Source organism: Ambystoma mexicanum, chromosome 12 (assembly GCF_040938575.1).
Source record: "Ambystoma mexicanum isolate Mex_15411 chromosome 12, UKY_AmexF1_1, whole genome shotgun sequence".
Lineage (NCBI taxonomy): Eukaryota > Metazoa > Chordata > Amphibia > Caudata > Ambystomatidae > Ambystoma > Ambystoma mexicanum.
Window position 1 is genome coordinate 1000984882 of NC_090936.1, and position 19985 is coordinate 1001004866.

The 19985-nt window shown below is 45.9% G+C and overlaps 1 protein-coding gene across 2 annotated transcripts in view; it reads right to left on the bottom strand.

Moving 5' to 3' along the window:
* The window catches only part of LOC138514188 (transmembrane protein 116-like), a 254026-nt gene that overhangs the window by 177210 nt on the left and 56831 nt on the right, over positions 1-19985 (bottom strand). The window lies entirely within an intron of this gene.

Below are 19985 nucleotides of genomic sequence, written 5' to 3' on the forward strand. Positions count from 1 at the left end.
AGGGACACTCCTGTCTGGCCATCCCATGTCCACAACCGTGCATCAGGAGCATTACAGAGCTTGAATAGTACCCTACATCAGATTTCTAGGGGCGGGGGAGTCTTGGTTGACAGCTCGCCGGAGGGCTATTTAGTCCTGGAGCGCCGGGGCGAACTCTTTGAGAGTATTTTTTATCCCTTCAAATTGTAAACATTTTCTCCAAAAGTGAAATAAGATGCAATTATAACAGGGGAAGCAGGAGGTCCAAGTAGGGTGGCTCTAGTAAAGAAATCTTTGACCGGAGTCAACTACGAGGACTACTCACATTAATCTCTAGTGTGTTTAATTCCATGCTGAAAATGACAGGTGTGTGGCAGGGCGGTGGTTGCAAACCTAAACACTTCCTTGACTATCATTCTTGGGTCATGCAGCACGCACCTCAAAGCCTTTGGGAGGATATGTGAGATTTTGTGTGTGAAATAATGTTTATATAACCACATGGTCTCAGCTCCCCTGGATATGAATCAAAAGAGGATCACACTTGGAAGAAGGAGCTTTCAGTGGCACAGTGAAGTCCCTGATTGGTGCCTCCTTTGAGCCAACTGGAGTCTGCGGTAAGATCTTAGTCTCTCTAGCAGCACTGTTTGGTCCTTTATAAATGGCTGTAGTGGTACTCGTATTACCATAGGACCTGGTTTACTAATCATTACGTAAATCTACATGGTCTATAACGAGTAAAGGTGCAAGGTTTCTGAATAGGAACTCTGCACACAAACTCCTTTTTTTTGGATAACAAATCAAAACGGCCCTAGCCATTATTGTCAATGGTGAGGAATCATACAAAATCCCACATTGTGATATCAGGTGAATTGATTTGTAGTTATTTATACATTTCCCAATTGTTTTGGGTTCTGTTTCTCTTGCCCTTTTCCCATGTGTATTGACTGCTTTCCAAATGAAATATTTGCCAATTTTATTCGATTTCTATGGAATGCAGGGTTTAAAATAGTTCTTGGCCAGAAAAAAACAACTTTGCCAGAGAACTGTAGTGTGTCTTTCTGAAAACACAGTAAAAAAAACAAACGACCGAGGTTGCTCAGTAAATTCTCCTGTACACTTGAAAAGGAGTTTTTTTTTAAACAATTTCTTGAGCTCCATATCGTGGTCCTCTATCTTGGTTTATAGGAGGATCAATATGTAGCCTGTCATCAAGTTCCTGATTTGTCGCTTGTATTGCCAGGGAACAAAAAAAGCCTACCAGTTTCAGTGGTGAGTTATCATTAAACCACTTTCATCAGGCTTATCTTGGACTAGCACTGGGTAGTGTGCTGTCTTCTTATTGGAATGCAGCATCTCTATTTGCTGTTTTCCCGAGGCCACACCCTCATGTTTTTATTTTCCCACAAGTAGCGGCCCATCTGTGGAGGAAGACTAACGTTTTGCTTCCAAACGGCACGCTCTCAAAAGTGCATGCCAGGGGACCTTGGGAAAGGTTAGTATCCTTGCGTCTTTTGCAACGGGAGCATTGGCAGGCGTGGAGGAACCGACGTGGCAGCCGACGGAGCGCTTCACTGGCGTTGCAACCTCGGGAACACTACCACGGGAGACAGCACAGGGATCATACAAGTCATAGTCCAAGACATCTGGAGAGCATTAGGTTGCAGACCTGATAGGCCTGACAAAGATTTTACTTTGAAAGAATCTTCCATCATAACTCTTGTGTATTGGCATGAGGATGGGTAGTTTGTATCTCGCCTTATTTAAGAACTATTAATTATGCACATATGACATTAAAATGGTGCAATATCCAGCCATACTATCCTTTGTTGAAAGGGGCTTTGTTAACATCCAGGACATCCTCATTGCTCTATGTGGGCTGCATTTTTCTACATTCCCCTAATGCACCATTCCTCTGTTTTGTAGAGGATAGTCCTCTCAAGGGAAAAAACTAGAATTTGTCCTGAGTGAAGGAGAAAAAGCTGCAAGCAGTGACACTACTTTTATTTGTTAATTTTTTGGTTTTGCTCAAAACTAAAATAAAAGCCTAACTCCTCACCTCCGAGTTACCCTCTTAACCTACATCTCATCTGCCTTCTAGCTAACATTTTTCCCTTGACTCTTATCTGCCCCATCCCTCACTTTCTCTGCCTCCACTCTAGCACTTCACCCTTCATGGTCACATCCCGAGCACAGTTGGCCGTACCGCCTACATGCACTTGCAAATGACTAATGCTGGTTGTCCTTAATCTATGTATTTCCACTTATGTATTGTCTCCGGTGACTGTTCCACTCACTTCCCTCCCCAACCTGGCCAGAATGTCCTTCAAACTCACCCCATTGTAAGAAGCTCACTGCCTCCCATCAAATCTGATTTATATATTGTACTTTCTTTTGTAATCAAAAGAGCATTGTTTCTCCCTGTATATAAATAAGAAATATAAATATAGAGATATATCTAAGGCCAATATATCTGAGTAGATCAAGCAGGTCATTTTCAGCCTAGAATGATTGTGGAGAAGGCGCTTGACTCTCTAAAAGCTTTCCCTCTGGCTGATCTGGAGACAGCTAACGAAACCTAATAATACTTATCTTGTGCAAATGTCACAGTCCTTTTAAAATAATTGCCCTTTATTTTAAAGATAATAGTAGAACACACACAAAATCCCAAGATTAGTTTTATGGCATGTCATTTATCTATTAGTTCTTTATTTTTATTTGCAGTGCCCAGAAGCTAGCTTTACTCTAGGTTGGTATCTGTTTGTGCCTAATAAATAATACTGAAATTATGTGTTTCTACGCAATTTATAGAGAATGTTTACAGGTTTGGAAAGCTAATATATGAAAAGCATGGGTTAGTTTACATCTGCAAAGGACACAATTCTGCTTAAGATTCAAATCTGGAAAAATATAACCATCCTGCTGTGGCCATGGATCCGAGCAGCACTAAGTCATAGTAATGGGGGTACGTTTGTGATGGACACATGACCTATCTCTCTCTTGCCTTTTTTTCATGGGGCTTATTAGCTTCTGGGGTTTATTGTGTCGGAATAGGTAGGGGCCTGCGTTTCCAAGCGCTTGTCGTTTCCATAGGACTTGTCATTATTACCAGATTCAAATTCTCTGGGGCTCATCATTTTCCTAGGCCTTATTGTTTCACTCTATGCATTTGTCTCAAACTTTATGAAAGTGTGGAAACCTGCCTGTTCTGCATTGCTCCTTGTTGTACACTACATTCTCCCTAGCTACATGCTCCTTATTCCCCATAGTTGGTCTCAGAGGCTTTCTATAACCATCCTTTGCAAGTGCTCTGGAGCCGTTGTGAATCTGAAAACAGGTCTATGCAAGAAAAGATACAAATTGTGTGCCTGGGCCTCATTTCTTTCTAGGGTGTCCATATCTCCTAGGGGTTTGCCATTTCCAATAAAGCTCAACATTTCCACAGAGGAGATATTTTTGGTTGCGTTTTTCCCCCTGAAATTGGCCATTTCACTTATTTGTACCTTTTCATATGGGCATGTCATTTCTTCAGGGATCATCATTTCTCTCTTTTCTTTGTTTTTGCTGCTCACTGTTTCCCTAGGGTTTGACATTTGTATAGACTGTGGCCAAAGGTAAAGGGCAGCTCCCTGGGGCAGCTCCATCACCTGTTTGCCCTAGGTGCCCTACAAAGTAGTCTACTGCAACAACCAGCTAAAATGGTGAGATTTTGGAGCATGGCCAGTTCTGTGCCTCTGAAACCTTCCACTACTATATCACTGCTACCTAATTTTGCCATTGAATTGAGGCCTGCTGCACTTTGAGGTCTGCTATTGTGTTGAGCCCTGCTGCGCTCTGATGTTTACTGTTGTGTTGACCCTGCTGCGCTTTGAGGTCTGCTATTGTGTTGAACCCTGCTGCACTCAGCTCTGAAGTTTGCTATTGTGTTGGCCCTGCTGTGCTCCGAGGTCTGCCATTAGGTTTGAATTTTGTTGTGCTTTTTAGTTCGCCATTGTGCTGAATCCTGCTGCTGTATAGGGGTGCCAACCCCTCCCCCCTCAACTCAGTACAAATAACATGATAGGCGAATCAAATGGTTCCATTATTACAGAAATCAGGATTATAGTGCCGTTATTTACGGTAAAAGGTGCACATGACACTGCACATATTTGGGTTAAAATGACCCAGGAAGAGAAGGGTGCTTTAAATATTATACACATATCATGATTATATAAAGATATATTGTGAATATGGGATACAAAGTCAGAAATGCTTAAATAAATGATGGCTTCCTGAAGGATTAATACAGTCACAGACAGAGATATATTTCAAAATGGATGACTCAAGTACAAAATACGGTCTAGTGTTAAGGCCAGGTGTGAAAACCCTGAGTCATGCTGATAAAAAACCAAGGCCGACACAAGAAATGGTCATTGGCAGCATCTTGCAGTGAGATAATTGAGTCTGTGAGGTTAAACTTGGAACTTGGCAGGAAAAGCAGACAAGATTGATGATGAACTTAGACAAGGCAAAGGATATTTGTATCTATGTTATTAATAAGAAGGGCATACTGTACTTTATGTAGACCAATTTGAGAGGCCAGCTGCATTATTTGGCATCATATAATAGAGCAAAACAGAAAGGTGATGGCTGGAAGGTTTTGAATTGATCATAACCACGGGCAAAGCTCTGGGCAACCCTCCAGACCATTGTTTTTCAGCCTGCCAAGCCATTACAGAAGGGGAAAACCATATGAAAATCAGGCTTGGTCCTACCCCAAAGAGGCAGTCCAGCCCGAACAGCTTGGTCACATCCCTTCTGCACAAGACCACAAGCATCCCCAGACATGTTTCAGCCTTGTTGGGCATCATCAGTGAGGAGTAGCTTGGGTCTCTAGGCCCGGCAGACTCGGGACCCACGTCTGGGCATACCCGTCCCACTCGGGGTGACTTTAGCAAAACAGAAAGGTGATGGCTGGAAGGTTTTGAATTGATCATAACCACGGGCAAAGCTCTGGGCAACCCTCCAGACCATCGTTTTTCAGCCTGCCAAGCCATTACAGAAGGGGAAAAACCATATGCAAATCAGGCTTGGTCCTACCCCAGAGAGGGAGTGCCCAGACGTGGGTCCCTTGCTCGCTGCGCCATAGGGAACCAAGCTGCACCTCACTAAGGAGGCCCACAAGGCCGAAACATGTCTGGGGTTGCTTGTGTTTCCGTGCAGAGGGACCTGGCCTAGCAGTTCGGGCTAGGCTGCTACCATTGGTGGCAGTACCTGACTGATTTGCATATGGCTGGACCCCTTTTGCAATGGCACAGACGGGTGAAAAAACGATGGGGTGGAAGGTTACCCAGAGCAATGCCAGTGGTTCAGATTCATTCAAAACCTTCCACCCATCACTTTTTTGCTTACTATTTGTCTCACTATGTGCGAGAGGGTATGCCCAGACGTGGGTCCCTTGCTTGCTGCGCCATAGGGAACCAAGCTGCACCTCACTGAGGAGGCCCAACAAGGCCGAAACATGGCTGGGGTTGCTTGTGTTTCCGTTCAGAGGGGACCTGGCCTAGCAGTTAGGGCTGGGCTGCTACCATTGGTGGCAGTACCTGACTGATTTGCATATGGCTGGGCCCCTTTTGCAATGGTGCAGATGGGCTAAAAAAACGGTGGTGTGGAAGGTTACCCAGAGCAATGCCAGTGGTTCAGATTCATTCAAAACCTTCCACCCATCACTTTTGTGCTTACTGTTTGTCTCACTATGTGAGAGAGGGTATGCCCAGACGTGGTTGCCTTGCTCGCTGCGCCATAGGGAACCAAGCTGCACCTCACTGAGGAGTCCCAACAAGGCCGAAACATGTCTGGGGTTGCCTGTGTTTCCGTGCAGAGGTGACCTGGCCTAGCAGTTCGGGCTGGGCTGCTACCATTAGTGGCAGTACCTGACTGATTTGCATATGGCTGGACCCCTTGTGCAATGGCGCAGACGGGCTAAAAAACAGTGGTTTGGAAGGTTACCCAGAGCAATGCCAGTGGTTCAGATTCATTCAAAACCTTCCACCCATCACTTTTGTGCTTACAATCATATAATAGAGGTCATTTAGTTCTCCACAGTATAAAGTACTAACTGACTTGGTAGGAATTCAAAAGGTAGATAAAGAATTGATGGCAGGAGTTGAGAAATGTTATACGTGTGTCTAGCCAAGTCTAAAAATAAACTTATAAGTTTGTGTGTCAGGAAAACTAGTGAATGCCAGCTATGCTAATGTGGGCTTAGTGTGCACATCTACCGCTACCTTAGCCTATCCCTGCACCTTCCACCCACCCTCACTTCCTGTGCAGATCATTTTATTGCTCTATTTATTTGGCCTGTGTTAGACTAATGTCTCGTATCAAGCCAGCACTAGACTAGTGCTCCCACTTCAGGATTTTGCTCCTGGTCCTAATATTTGCAGACTAATTTGCATATTTGTCGACTATTTCGCATCTTGTGTCCAACGAAAACTGTGAATTGCTCTTTAGCCACCTCAGCACTTCTCTTCTGTATTTTGTATATTTCTGCCTCATGTTAACACGTTGATCAATCTGTAACCACTGTCAACAAGAGATACAAGTAGTTAGAGCTAAGGTGTCCTCTTTTTTAGGGGGGTGTGTGGCTGAGGACTGATTTAGACAAGTAACAAAAGGTGCCACAACAAACAGCTACCCACCTATACACACATTAGATGTGCTTGGTTGTAAAAAGTGCTACTTAACATGTCGGTCAATAGATCCAGGCATAGAGAATAGAGATGAACATTTTAATCAATATATATAAAAACATTTGGAACATTTTCCATGTAAGACAATAGACAAAAATGCATTTTGATAACGAACAAAGAAAGAGTATCACATAAAAAGCAAACTCATGTGACGGTCATGTTTTTCAATAATTGAACAAAACCACAAATTTCATAGAGTGGCAACATTGTGATGTTAGTAATAATGTGTAGTGAACACTTAATGATTTTCATAATTTTCATAATTTTTAAATGATCATTGCTAGTCCTTGACTAGTCCTTGACTCTGTCAACAAGCCATATGTCCTCTGTTCATATATGTATGTACCTGGAACATTTACTTATGCTCAAGGGCCCAGATACCCCAGGATTAGGTGCACTCTACAAGTAATAAACTAAACTAATCATATAGGTCATACAATCATAGGGAAAGGAGGTTTTTTCTCTGGCTAAGAGGACCTCTCAGAAACATGCTCTAAACAAAGTAGTCATTTGCCTAAGGATGTTGAATCATTCAAAAAGCATATATGAGCAGGTTGAAGATAAAATGTTGCTGAGTGCTTTTCCAGAGTGTGTTGTGTAACCACACTTAATGAAGAAAGCTCAGAATAACTCCCAGGTGCCTGATTTCCTTTTGTCTCTGTCTTTGTCTCTGAGAAGGGTTCTTAGAAGCCAGAATCTTGACGGGATGGGAAGAGGACCCCCTGTTCACTGCGTTCTGAGTTGTGCCATTGTATTGAATCCTGCTGTGCACTGATGTGCAAAAAGAGGACCTACTAACAACTCTCTTATATTCAGGATACCCACCCTCCAACAATTAATTAACAAGACACACACCTCCGCCACTAAAACAAAAGCACTGCAAACTACAAGCACTCTACTGAATCTCCCAAACGCCCAAGACGCATACACAACCACACATCAAACAACACACAACATCGATCAACTATAAACAAATCAGCACACAGTGACTGTTTTTTTCTGAACTAAAGCTACCAACAGCACATCAAAGCGCTGTTGCTCTTTTCCCTCTCAATCCCACTAACTAACCAATCCCAACCTCCTTCCTTTCCAGATCCGCCTGGACGCCTGGAGACCATGACAATGACAATGGCAATGGTGTGTGGTATACATCACAATAACATAACATAACACTTGATTTCCCTGGGGTTACGATTCCCTGGGGTTTGGTATCTTGTATTAGAAATGATAAAAACTCCCCCTAGAGGAGGAAACATGAGTTCTATACTAGCAAAAAGAGAAATTTTCTGGATACACAGATTGGACGTAATTGCCCCAATAGGATTAAATGAAGAATTCTCTTTAATATCATTTCTTTGAGTACATACCACATAACTTGACACTTTACCAATATTTACTTACTTGATTATGCTGTCACATTTATATGGACTGGGTGGACACCTCCCTATGACCCAAACATGATATTTGCTTATTGCATTTCGGCAATTACAGATTTATATATATTAAATCAAATTACATGAATATGTATTACTATAATATGGTTTGAACATTGCTCAATTAGACAAGACACTATGCTTGAAACAGATGTAATTAATTAATAGTATTTAAAAGCAAGGATGTTTTCCACTTCTGTAATTCTTTGGTGAATTATACACTTTCTGATGTTTATTATTCGAAATGAGATCAAATGTAGAATAATTACTGCATCAAACCATTTATTTACATGTGACATTACAGTTACATATCATTATCAAACTTTACATGTTTCTGTGAATCATAGTGTATCTCAAGTGATTATGTTAAATGAGGTTAAGTGCATATCCCACATTTTCATATAGGTATTTTACAGCTTATTCTATGCATAAGTCACACATTTACTAGCACTCCACAGTCGGCTTTACATATGACGTCAGTGCACCCGCAGGAACGCACTGTACGCCATTTAAAATTGCTTTCCAAGTTGCACGGAACTCCTTCTGGGTTTGACATTGAATGGACAGATTGCTAACTATATTTAGATGGTAAGTGCCATCCTAGATGTACACGTGATCAACAGAGACTTTTGCATGAATCAATTACTTTTCTGAACGTGGTTAACCACATTCAATATCTCTGGCTAAATTGCAGAACGTACGTCTTGCTACTCAGCCACACGCACATCTCATCATGACGGGAGTACTGCAGTTCAACATGAGGGTAAGAACAGATCCCTCCCTTTGTTTATTTAGGTAATGAACTTAGCCTATATGGCACCCTCTATAGCATGTACTCTGTTTATTATCCTTCGATTCTAATCAGAAAATGACCCGTTGAGACTTGGAATACCACATGGTCACGATAATAAATGAAATTGAAATTGACCCATCTCTTTGCATCAGGGAGGTAGGCAAGTGGATTCTCTACCATTTCAATATAATTGGGCCATATGTTCTGGATACATACAATTTTTCTACATACTTTTTGTATGTTTTGTAGGTCGTTGAGAAATGTGGCATCTCTAATTCTTGACTAGCACATCTTATAGCTAATGATTTAAATTGGAATACAACTCTTACATGTGCCACAACAGAGAGGTACGTATTCTTCTAAGCTTTCATGACCTCTATTGATTAGAAGGTTATCATTGTGAGACATATCCTTGTTTATCTTCTTTGTTTTTTTGACAGACCCAGTCATTTTACATTCTTGCCTGAAGATTAGCTCGCTGAATTTATCGGACAGCATTGTTTGAAAAACTTCTTCAACACAGGTGACTTGTTTGCAAATTGATGCATGTACAAGACATTCTGGTGTCATTTTTGGAATGCACCATCAATCACATACTATATATATATCAAATTGTAATAGTCTGATACCAGTCTTTATTTGGCTTTGTAGATAATTATCGAGTTCGAAGAATGAACACATAACTGAAATCAAAGTGTTTTTTGCTCATGATGAAGGGAAGTGTATTCCTGAAATGCGTAGAGCTCCTTTTAATGTGAAATTTTGGAATTATTTTGCTTATTAAAATGTTATTTATGTAATCTACGATTGATTATACTTAATTCAGTAACATTTTTGTTGGTGAATTGATTGACTGAATTGTTCTCACTGCAAATATTTATTTTTTCAAAATATTGGCCACACTGCTAACTATATGATATGATATGATATGATATGATATGGCATTTATAACGCGCCTATACACAAGTGTTTCAAGGCGCGACGAGGCAGGAAGGGGGGAACAAGGGGAAGACAGACAACGATCCTACTAGGCCAGGTGTCATTCAGATCGCGCAAGTGCAGGGGTAGGGGCAAGGGAGAAAGTGCAAGGGGAGGGGGGAAGTGCAGTACAAGGTAAGTAGAATAAAATAAAATAAATAAGTAAGGGGGCCAGCTGGTGGCAAGTGCAAGGTAAGTGCAGACAAGTGCTGGGAAGGGGGGGCTGTAGGGATACAGAGACAGTCCCGCAGTGCAGGGGTTGCCAGGGAGGCAGTGCAAGTGGAGAGTGGCTGGGCCCAGGACCGGGGTCGGTGAGAGTGGCCCAGTTGTAGATTCAGTGCAGTTTCAGCGAAGAATTAGCAGGGGAGAGGGAGAGAGAAAGCAGAAGCAAAGAGGAAGGTTTTGAGGTGCTTCCGGAACGGAGATGGTTCTCCTCAAGTTTCAGGGAGGCAGGAAGGCTGTTCCAGAGGGAGGCCCCTGCCGCAGAGAGAGATCTACCCCCAGCTCGTTGCTTCGAGAAGCGGCTGACCCTGAGGGAGTTGGAGACAGATGAGCGAAGGGCTCGGGAAGGAAAACATTTTGGAAGAGAGAGTTGAAGGTAGTTAGGCCCCAGGCCCCAGAAGGCCTTGTGGACAATGCAGAGGGTTTTGAACTTTATCCTCGCAGCCACTGGGAGCCAGTGTAGAGATTTCAGTCCTGGAGAGATACGGTCCTTGGGCTTGAGGCCAAGGACAAGTCTCGCAGTTCTGTTATGGATGAGTTGCAGAGGGCGGAGAGTGGAGGCAGGCAGATTAAGATAGAGGCTGTTACAGTAGTCCAGCTTAGAGAGAACCAGGGCTCGGGAGACAGTGAGCTTCTGAGGGAAGGAGAGGAAGGGAAGAATACCTCTGAGGAGGTGCAGCTGGTAGTGTGACTTCTTAGAGACGTCAGATATATGAGGAGAGAAGGAGAGTGTGGAGTCGAAGATAACCCCGAGGTTTTTTGCCTTGCAGGTAGGAGCGGGAAGAGGGCCAAGAGAGGCCGGCCAGAGAGCTGCAGGGAAGGAGGGGGTGGGTGTGCCGATGAGTAGAATCTCAGTCTTACTGGCATTAAGGCAGAGGTCATTGGCGGCACACCATTCCTGGATAGCAGACAGACAGTCAGAGATGAGGGAAGGAGAGGAGGAGGCCGAGGGTAGCCTGAAAATGAGCTGGGTATCGTCGGCATAGCACTGAAAGTTGGGGCAGAGAGCGGCGATGCGGTGGGCAAGGAGTGCCAGATACTGGTTGAACAGCCAGGGGGAGAGATTTGATCCCTGGGGGACACCACAGGTGGAGAAAAAGATGTCAGAGAGGAAGGACCCCAGTTGGACCTGGGAGGGTCGATTGGAGAGGAAAGAGGTCAGCCACGCCAGAGCATGACCAGTGATACCCAGGTTATCACGGAGACGGTTGAGCAGGATGGCATGGTTCACAGTGTCAAAGGCAGAAGAGAGATCGAGCAGGATGAGAACACACGGAGTGTTGGAGTCGAGATTCAAGAGCAGGTCCTCACGGATGTTCAGGAGAGCAGTTTCCGTGCTTCTGGCAGCTCTGAAGCCAGATTGATGGTCATGAAGACTTCCAACAGATTCAGCATGGAGGTTAAGCTGGGAGAGGGCCAGTTTCTCCAGGAGCTTGCCCAGGAAGGGAGTGATGGAAATTGGGCGATAGTTAGCCGGGCAGGAGGGGTCAGAAGAGGGTTTCTTAAGAAGAGGGTACACAAGGGAGTGCTTAAGGGGGGAAGGGAAGACTCCAGAGGCGAAGGAGTGGTTGCAAAAATCAGCCAGGGCCGGAGCCAGGGAATCGATGTGGTCCTTGATAGTTTTGGAGGAACAGGGGTGAACCTGTTTAGACGAGACTTTCATAGATCGGACTTGTCTGGAAACCTCGTCAGCAGAAAAAAGGGGAAAGGCAGAGAAGGAGGGAGGAGGGGTGGCTGCAGAAGGGCCAGGGGAAGAGCCAGGAAGAGAGGGAGGGAGGTGAAAGGAGGAGAGTGAGGACAGGATGTCCTGAGTTTTAGAGATGAAGTGAGAGGCCAGTGCCGTGCAGAGGGCCTGGGAGGGGACAGGAGAGGTAGAGACAGCAGCAGGGTTGGCAAGCTCCTTGCAGATTTTAAAGAGTTTGGCCGAGTTGTTAGATGCCGCAGAGATGCGGGCTTGGATATGGGCTCTCTTCTTGATGAGAACAGAGAGACGGTATTGCCTTTGGAGCAGGCAGCAGGCCAGTTTGTCAGAGGATGAACATGAGGCACGCCATTTCCTCTCTGCCACCCTGCACTTGCGTTTAAGGGTGACGAGATCCGAGTCATACCAGGAGTTACATTTGGCTTTGGGCTTCAGGCGGATTCTCATGACAGGGGCAAGAATATCAAGAGCATCAGATATAGCAGAGTGGAGCACGGAGAGGGCTGTGTCAGGGTGGGAGTCAGCCGAAAGGGGAGGTGGGGGTGAGAAGGTGGTAGCGAAAGCCTCAACTGACACGTGCTTCATGGGTCGGATGACCGAGAAGGTGGGTGGCAGTGATGAGGGTGGCTTTGCCTGTGGGGAAGGGAGGGTGAGGTGGGTGGATAGAAGAAAGTGATCACTCCAGGAGAGAGGAGTGGAGAGAGGGACGGAGAGGGGAAGGTCGGAAGAGATCAGAGCATCAAGAGTGTGCCCTGCAGAATGAGTAGGTCCAGAAGGGAGAAACGTATAGAACGTTTGACTGGCTTTTGACAGTACAAAGGGGGTGCAGGGGATGGGAGTGTACATCATTTGAGGACCTCTTTCTTTTTTTTGCTTTCTCTGTGACCCCTCGTTATCTAGGACCCCTTGTTTCATCTGACCTGGTGCGAATTGAGTGTCTGTGGCCCAGCTTCTATTAGTGGTGTGCGATGCATACATATCCACTTCCAGGTTAGGGTGACTAGGTCACTAGCAAATCGTAAGGAAGAATCATGAGGGAAGTGGTTGGGGTATTAGTTTATGTAGAGGGCAGAGACAGGAGTCTGGCTTCAAGGTAAGGTCTGGGTATGCAGGGTCCTGAGATAGGGAGGTAGTGTAGTGTTATGAAACCCTCCCATGGAAGAACCAAAAGAATGACTTTAGAATATTGGGGTTTTATAGAGTGGGCCCCCCTTTAAAGAAGGACAGAATAGTGCACAGGGAGTGGGGACATGTTTGCTGTGTCCAGTATGAAGAGGTGAGCAAATTTGACAAATGCAATCAGCACACTTTCATGCAAAGCTGTCCTTTTGAAGAACAGTAATCAGAGAAGTGGATTCTCACAATAGGGGCAATTACACATAGATCCATGTGAGGCTCATCATTTCACTATTTTCCCTGGGGCTCGGCCTTTCCCTGGAGTTTTTCAATATTCCCCTGTGGCTTGATGTTTCCTCTGGATTCTGCTGTTCCCTTGGGCTGAGTATTTATTTCCCTGTGGCTTGTCATGATTTCCCAGTGGCTTGCTGTTTCCTCTGGATTCTGGTTTTCCCTTCTGCTCTGTTTTTCCCTGTGGCTTGTCATGATTTCCCTGTGGACTGCTGTTTACCCTGGATTCTGGTTTTTCCCTGGGGCTCTGTGTTTCCCTGTGGCTTGTAATGATCTCCCTGTGGCTTGCTGTTTCTTCTGGCTTCTGGTGTTTCCTGTGGCTCTGTGTTTATGGTGGCTTGTCATGATTCCCCTGTGGCTTGCTGTTTCCTCTGGATTCTGGTTTTCCCCAGGGCTCTGTGTTCTCCTGTGGCTTGCCATGATTTCCCTGTGGCTTGCTGTTTACCCTGGATTCTGGTTTCCCCTGGGGCTCTGTGTTTCCATGTGGCTCGCCATAATTTCCCTTTGGCTTGCTGTTTCCTCTGGATTCTGGTTTTCCCTGGGGCTCTGTGTTTCGCCATGGCTTGTTATGATTTCCCTGTGGCTTTCTGTTTCCTCTGGCTTCTGGTTTTTCTGAGAGCTCTGTTTTCCCTGGGAGCTCTGTTTTCCCTGGGGCTCAGTGTTTCCCTGTGATTGTTCATTTCATCCCAAGTGATAATGACCCCTCCTGAGGTCTATAAGGCTATTGGCACATAGTGGTAATGGCAGTGCATGTTTTTCGTGGTGAAGTAAACATGTCATTTTATTAGTTAAGTAAAAAGACAAACTGACTTTGTAACTTAAATGTGTTTTTATTTTGTAGTACTTAAATAAGGCTGTCTTCATAAGTTAAGCACCTAAATTGCAAACTTTGTTTTACTGCAGCAGGCTTAACATGATCATGCATTAGGTGCCATGTAAAAGTATGTGATTTCTCTATACGAAAGTGAAAGCATTTTCCCATGTTTTAGCTTTGTCTTTGTTGTGTTTAGTTGGATGTGTTCAGAGTTCAGAGAGGAAGTGCTTTGCTGAAAATAATCTTTCCTGGAAATTGCCAATGACTGCACTCTGCACACTTTGATTGGCTAAGAGGAGGTCAATAACAATCTCCATGTGCTAATATGCTCTGAAACTCAAGAGGTGCATTGGGATTTATTGTTTCTCTGGGGCTCAGTGTCTTGTTGGGACCCATGATTTCCCATTGAGATTCAGCACTATGCCCTCCTGTTATAATCCCTCATTAAGGACTATGTGTAATGTGATGAAGCAGGGTGTACATACAGTTAATATCACCGTGTAGATAGCTTCCTTACTGGAACATTGTGTTCCCTCTGGAAAGGGTAGAAATCCAAAGATTGCAGAGGTAAATACACGCGATGGGACAGCGCCAGATTCTGGTACTTCACAGATCGACAGATCCTGGCATCTTTAGCACAAATATGACCAGGGTGTGGGTGTGTTGATTTAGCTCTTTCGGTGGCGGTCAGAGCCTGGGCACTGACGTCAATTGGACGTGTTGACGACTCTTTGACTGTGAGGTCAGCGGCACCTACTAATCTCAGAGATTTTAAGTGTTCCCTTAATTGCCCTTGTATTGACTTTCCTTGGACATGTGGTTTTGCTTTTCTCATTATAAATCCATGTCTGGAGGAGCTTGGCGCCCACGAGATGGGACAACTTGGGATCCCTGGGTCTGCGGCCACATCAGGTGTGGAAACAAGGCAGGAGCTACCGCACCTTGATGGGGTGAAAGTACACTGCATAGAAGCAAAAAGAGGGGTGGGAGGAGGGCAGATAGCGAGGCAGGATGGAATGAAATATGAGCACAGCATGTGCGTTCCCACCCCCTTTACCTGACATGAGGTCTGAACCTGGAGTTTACCATCCCCCAACTAGGTTGTAGAACATGTAAGGAATTGCCCTTAGTAAACCCTGACACAGATAGCTTCGCTTGCAAGCTCTCTCCCCCCTCTCTCCTCCTCTTCCCAGACCGAGCTGGATTTCCTGGACTAGAGCGGAGAACCTGTGAGTGTTTGATCCAGTCCTATCCCACTGCAGAGAGATACAGATGTAGGACGTTCATTCACTCTCAAGCTACGAAAGTGCAAGATTTCCAAGACAACTGAACAGAAAGATGTGTATCCTGGGCTCTAGGTGAGATTCTGAGGTGTGGTCTTTTCAGTTAAGTAAAAATGTATTTTACAGTGGTCGAAGTGTACAAAAAGAAGTAGTGGAACTATGTTCTCAAATGGCCTGCACCGCTCCCCACAAACCCCATCGCCACACGCCCTCCCATGCACACTACAAACCCCAAAACACATGCGCCTGCTGTTTAGGGAAACGTTCAGTGCAGTGCACTGAAAGTGCAAGTTTCAACTTCTTCCTACACTTTTATTTTAAAACAAAACCCTGTACAAACTTTATTCGGCCGTGTGGCCATCAAACTACATCCTAACACAAAAACTAAAGCAGCAAAAACATTTAACCACCCAACATGCCTTGAAGGAAAGAGGCAAAATAAGCAAAATTAAAAAAGAATCCATCCCTTTACAGAATTGTGCCAAATCCAGCGGGTCCGTCTACGTTGAGCCCCAATTCTCAGCGCCCTAAGGGGACAAGGTTTGCACCGGTTAGGTGTGTGTAAGAGGGGATGGGTTTGGGTACTACAGGACGATCATCGTGGTCTTGCCGAAGATACTGTCTCATTGAGATCCCATCCTTGTAAGGACAACCATGCCACCCAGATCTTTCCAAAACACCTTTAGCCAGTCTCTAGTTCCAGAATCTCAGTTTCACAGAGTCATAGGGACCCAGGCCAAAATTTCTAATTCTAGAGCATCCCTCCGAGGATTCTCTGGAAACAAAAGTACATCCTTTCATGGACCGTAGCCAGTACAGACATTTGTTCAATAAAGCATCCCTTGGTTATTTCTTGCTCTCTGCCAGTTTTGGTACCCCAAGGAGATAGACTACACAAGCGCCAGACCCACCCTTCCCATGTCACTCAGTCAGACTCCCCCTGCAATGTGGGACATGTACTGCATGGCCTTTTGTGCTTAGACCTTTTGCAGGACAGAGGGACTGCCTCACAGTTTGGGAGGGCCTTGTCTTGGAACAAGGCCCTCTGCAAAGCGCTAGAGGCGAGGATCTGGGTTCTCTATGGTGCTCTTGGGGCAAGGTACTGGGTTCCCGAAGGGGATTTGGGTGTGGTGATTTTCTTGGTACCCTAATGTAAGAAGCAGAGTGTTCTTTAGGAGTTACTGGGTGCGCCCAGTCCAAGGCCATAGCGTGCTCCAAGGGTAGGTTGACAGAGCCCTTCTCCCCCTGACAGGCAACCATAGGCTCCCCCTGTGGCGTTAAACCTCCCCTCCCCTGGATTTCTGGTCGCATTTGCATCCCTTATTAGGGAACACGCCCTCTGTTGGCCTGAGGTTGGTCGGGTTGGTGCCATAGACGGCCATGGTGCTAATGGAGTTGGCAGCTCTAAGTGGGGTTAAGTGCAAAAAAGAAAAACTGGGCCCAGTGCTTATGGAAGGAAAATACCCGCTCCAGACACTGCTGGAGAAGCCAGCAGAGCCCACGGTACTGGACGCAAACTTAGTGGTGGCGGCACGGATCTCTGTATCCTCGTTCGTGGGGTTCAAAGCCTTGGTACACGCAGGAAGTTCAGCAAGGGAAATCGTACTTAAAGCAAGAGCGGGGGCCAAGCCAGTGTACCCCACAGTGCTGCCTGGTAGCAGGGTGCTGCCAACTGAAGTCTGAGGTGGGGAGTTCCCCAGGGCGGTTGCTAACAAGTGGGCAAAGCCCTGACATAGGGAGTCAAAAGGTGAGTGCAGGGTGGGCAAGACAGTCAGATTGAGGGGGCTACGAGGCTGGGGATACCAGCTAACACATAGGAGTGGGGGGCTTCAGTTCCGATGTAACCTTTGCCTTAATCTGCTCCAATGTTCATGCAAAGGGAGGACTTTTTCATGGCAGCGGGGCAGAGTCTTCGTCAGGTTCGGGCAGAGATCCCCCTCCCAGACAGGGAGTCTCCACCTGGGTGTTGAGCAGGGATCCATAGGTTCCATGGTGGCATGCATCTGGAGCTATTGGCATATTTCCTAGAGGAGCAAGACAACCCCCCCGAGGGGTGGCAGGCTTCTTTACCCAAAATGTCAGCCTCTTGTCCTGTGTCAGTGGGATGCTTTACTGGGCCCACTGAATGCACCCCCCCTTCCCCCCTCTTTGCATCTCGCCACCAGGGTCTTCCGTTTAGATTTGGGCTCGAGCTCTTGGAAGGTCTGTAGGCCGGACAAGAGGACAGATTTAGACAAGAAGAGTGGGGAGAACGGTGAAGAAAGGCTCCATTGTTGGAGCAGGTTTTGCAGCTTGAGGTTCCCTATCTTCCCTGTTTCCAACAGCTGCAGCAGCCTGTTGGAGGGGCATTTACCCGCCACAATAGTCCATAGAACCCCCCACCCCACAATCAAACCCCCTTTTCTGTTCCTGCTCACCTTGCTTTATGGTGTTTTGAGGATTGTCTAGCCTAGCAGTTCAGGGAACACCCTGCGGAGCCGTGAACACCCCCGTGGGACGCCATCAACCCCTGACCTTGTCCCGCAGGCTTCACCCTGTGGGCCGGTGTGGAACCAGAAGAAGCCAAAGGGGGCATGGCCAAAGTCCGCTGCAGTAAGTATGGAGGCCCTGCTGAGCCAATTCTGTGTAAGGATAGGAGCGGGACCCAACACCCTGCGCTCTTGTCCTGCGGGCCGGCGTGGAACCAGAAGAAGCCAAAGGGGGCATGGCCAAAGTCCACTGCAGTAGGTATGGAGGCCCTCCTGGGCCAATTCAGCGTAAGGAGAGGAGCGGGAGCGGGACCCAACACCCCGCGCCCTTGTCCTCCGGGCCGGCGTGGAACCAGAAGAAGCCAAAGGGGGCATGGCCAAAGTCTGCTGCGGTAAGAATGGGTGCCCTCCTAGGCAAATTCAGTTTAAGGAGAGGAGCGGGAGCGGGACCCAACACCCAGCGCCCTTGTCCTGCGGGCTTCAACCTGCGGGCCGGCGTGGAACCAGAAGAAGCCAAAGGGGGCATGGCCAAAGTCTGCCGCAGCAAGTAGGGAGGCCCTCCTGGGCCAATTCAGTGCAAGGAGAGGAGCGGGAGCGGGACCATTCCGGAACAGTTTGTTTTTTAAATAAAAGTATAGGAACAGTAAAACTAAATTAAAAGAAGTAGAGGAGCACCGCTCCCGACCGCTCCCGCCCACTTCAACTACTTGTATTTTAATGTTAAAAACATAGGTAGCATCTATGTAACAAATATTTTCTTCGTGCCTGGTAATTACCATAGATGAGAAGATGTGTTACTTATCGTATGCCGGTGTTCGGGTGAGATCTCACAATAGTAGCGTCCCTGTGCATGGCGTGTGCTGCTAATTCCTCAGCTCGTAACACATCAACACAGCTGTGCATACGGCAATGAGGGGCAGACATCTGCACATCTGTTGCCATGTTTTTGTTGGGGTATTTGCCTAAATGTAGGGAGTAAAACAAGCAGGTGTGCCGCTCATCTGGAAGGTTGGGTGTATGCTCGAGAACCGAGAGAGAGCAGATAGACTGTGATCCTGCTATCAGTTTAGGCATGGGATGTACTGTCCTCCTCCCCCTCTCAATGACTTTTACATTTATAAGACCCCCAACTTGCCATTCTCTCACTAACGTATGCCCCGGGCGTATGCCCAGTATCACAAAGCAAATGTGTCACCGCTGTTACAATCTGTCATGGCATTGATCTGCCTGTGTATTTGAGGAGTGAATGTGGATAGACATGAAAGAAAGACTGGTCTTGAGGAGGGTGGCAGAAAGAAAAGAGTAAGAGAGAAGGATAAGGCCAGAAGTGGTCTTCATGGGGGAAGGACCTAAGAAGGAGACGACAGACAGTAGAGTTTGGACCATCAGATCGAGCCCAAACCGTATGCTTGCTGGAAGTTCAGTATATTAATAATGAATTAAGTATTCAGGGAGGAGGGCATTGTGTAAATTGAGGAGTGACTCTTTTCCGCAGCAGTGTTTTTAAAATCAATGTAATAAACTCAGCCTGTCTAACAGACATTCCATTTTAAAGCCAGACAATCACTTTAAAAGTCCATTCAAAGATCCAAGCACCACAGAAGCCCTGTTTGGTTGTTCATGAGGTCCACATTAGGAGGGGACCTTTAAAGCTTCATTGATCCAGCATCTAAATGAACAGTGAACTCTACGGCTAGTTGTAGTGGGAGGTGCCAAAATGGAAGAGCGGGTCTTTATATTCCATAGTATGACTGTGTGGCGTGCGGGGCAACCAGCAATCAGAGGTTATTGCGCAGCACATCAAAAGACAACGACGTCGATATCCTGTGTTATCCAATTGGATTGTCCAAGCTGTCTTTGGTAACGTGTGTGTGTTTGTTGCAAGGTGCATCCTCATTTTATTGCTGTAATGTGTATTTTACATCCAATTACCAGTGCTACAGAGAAGGGGTGTATCGGCCACTTTTACTCCCTATAAATAGGCAAATAATCCAAGGAAGTAAAAATATCCCAATCAAAAATAGGAAACAGACCGTATGCCCCTGATTTCACCCAACCCGCTCCATGGGTATGTTTGGACCAGTAATGCATGTAGTAGCACAGGAAGAAGATAATGTTATAACTGCCTGATTAGTAAACCTGTATCTTTTAATCTGCATGAATAGCTGGGTGCAAAGA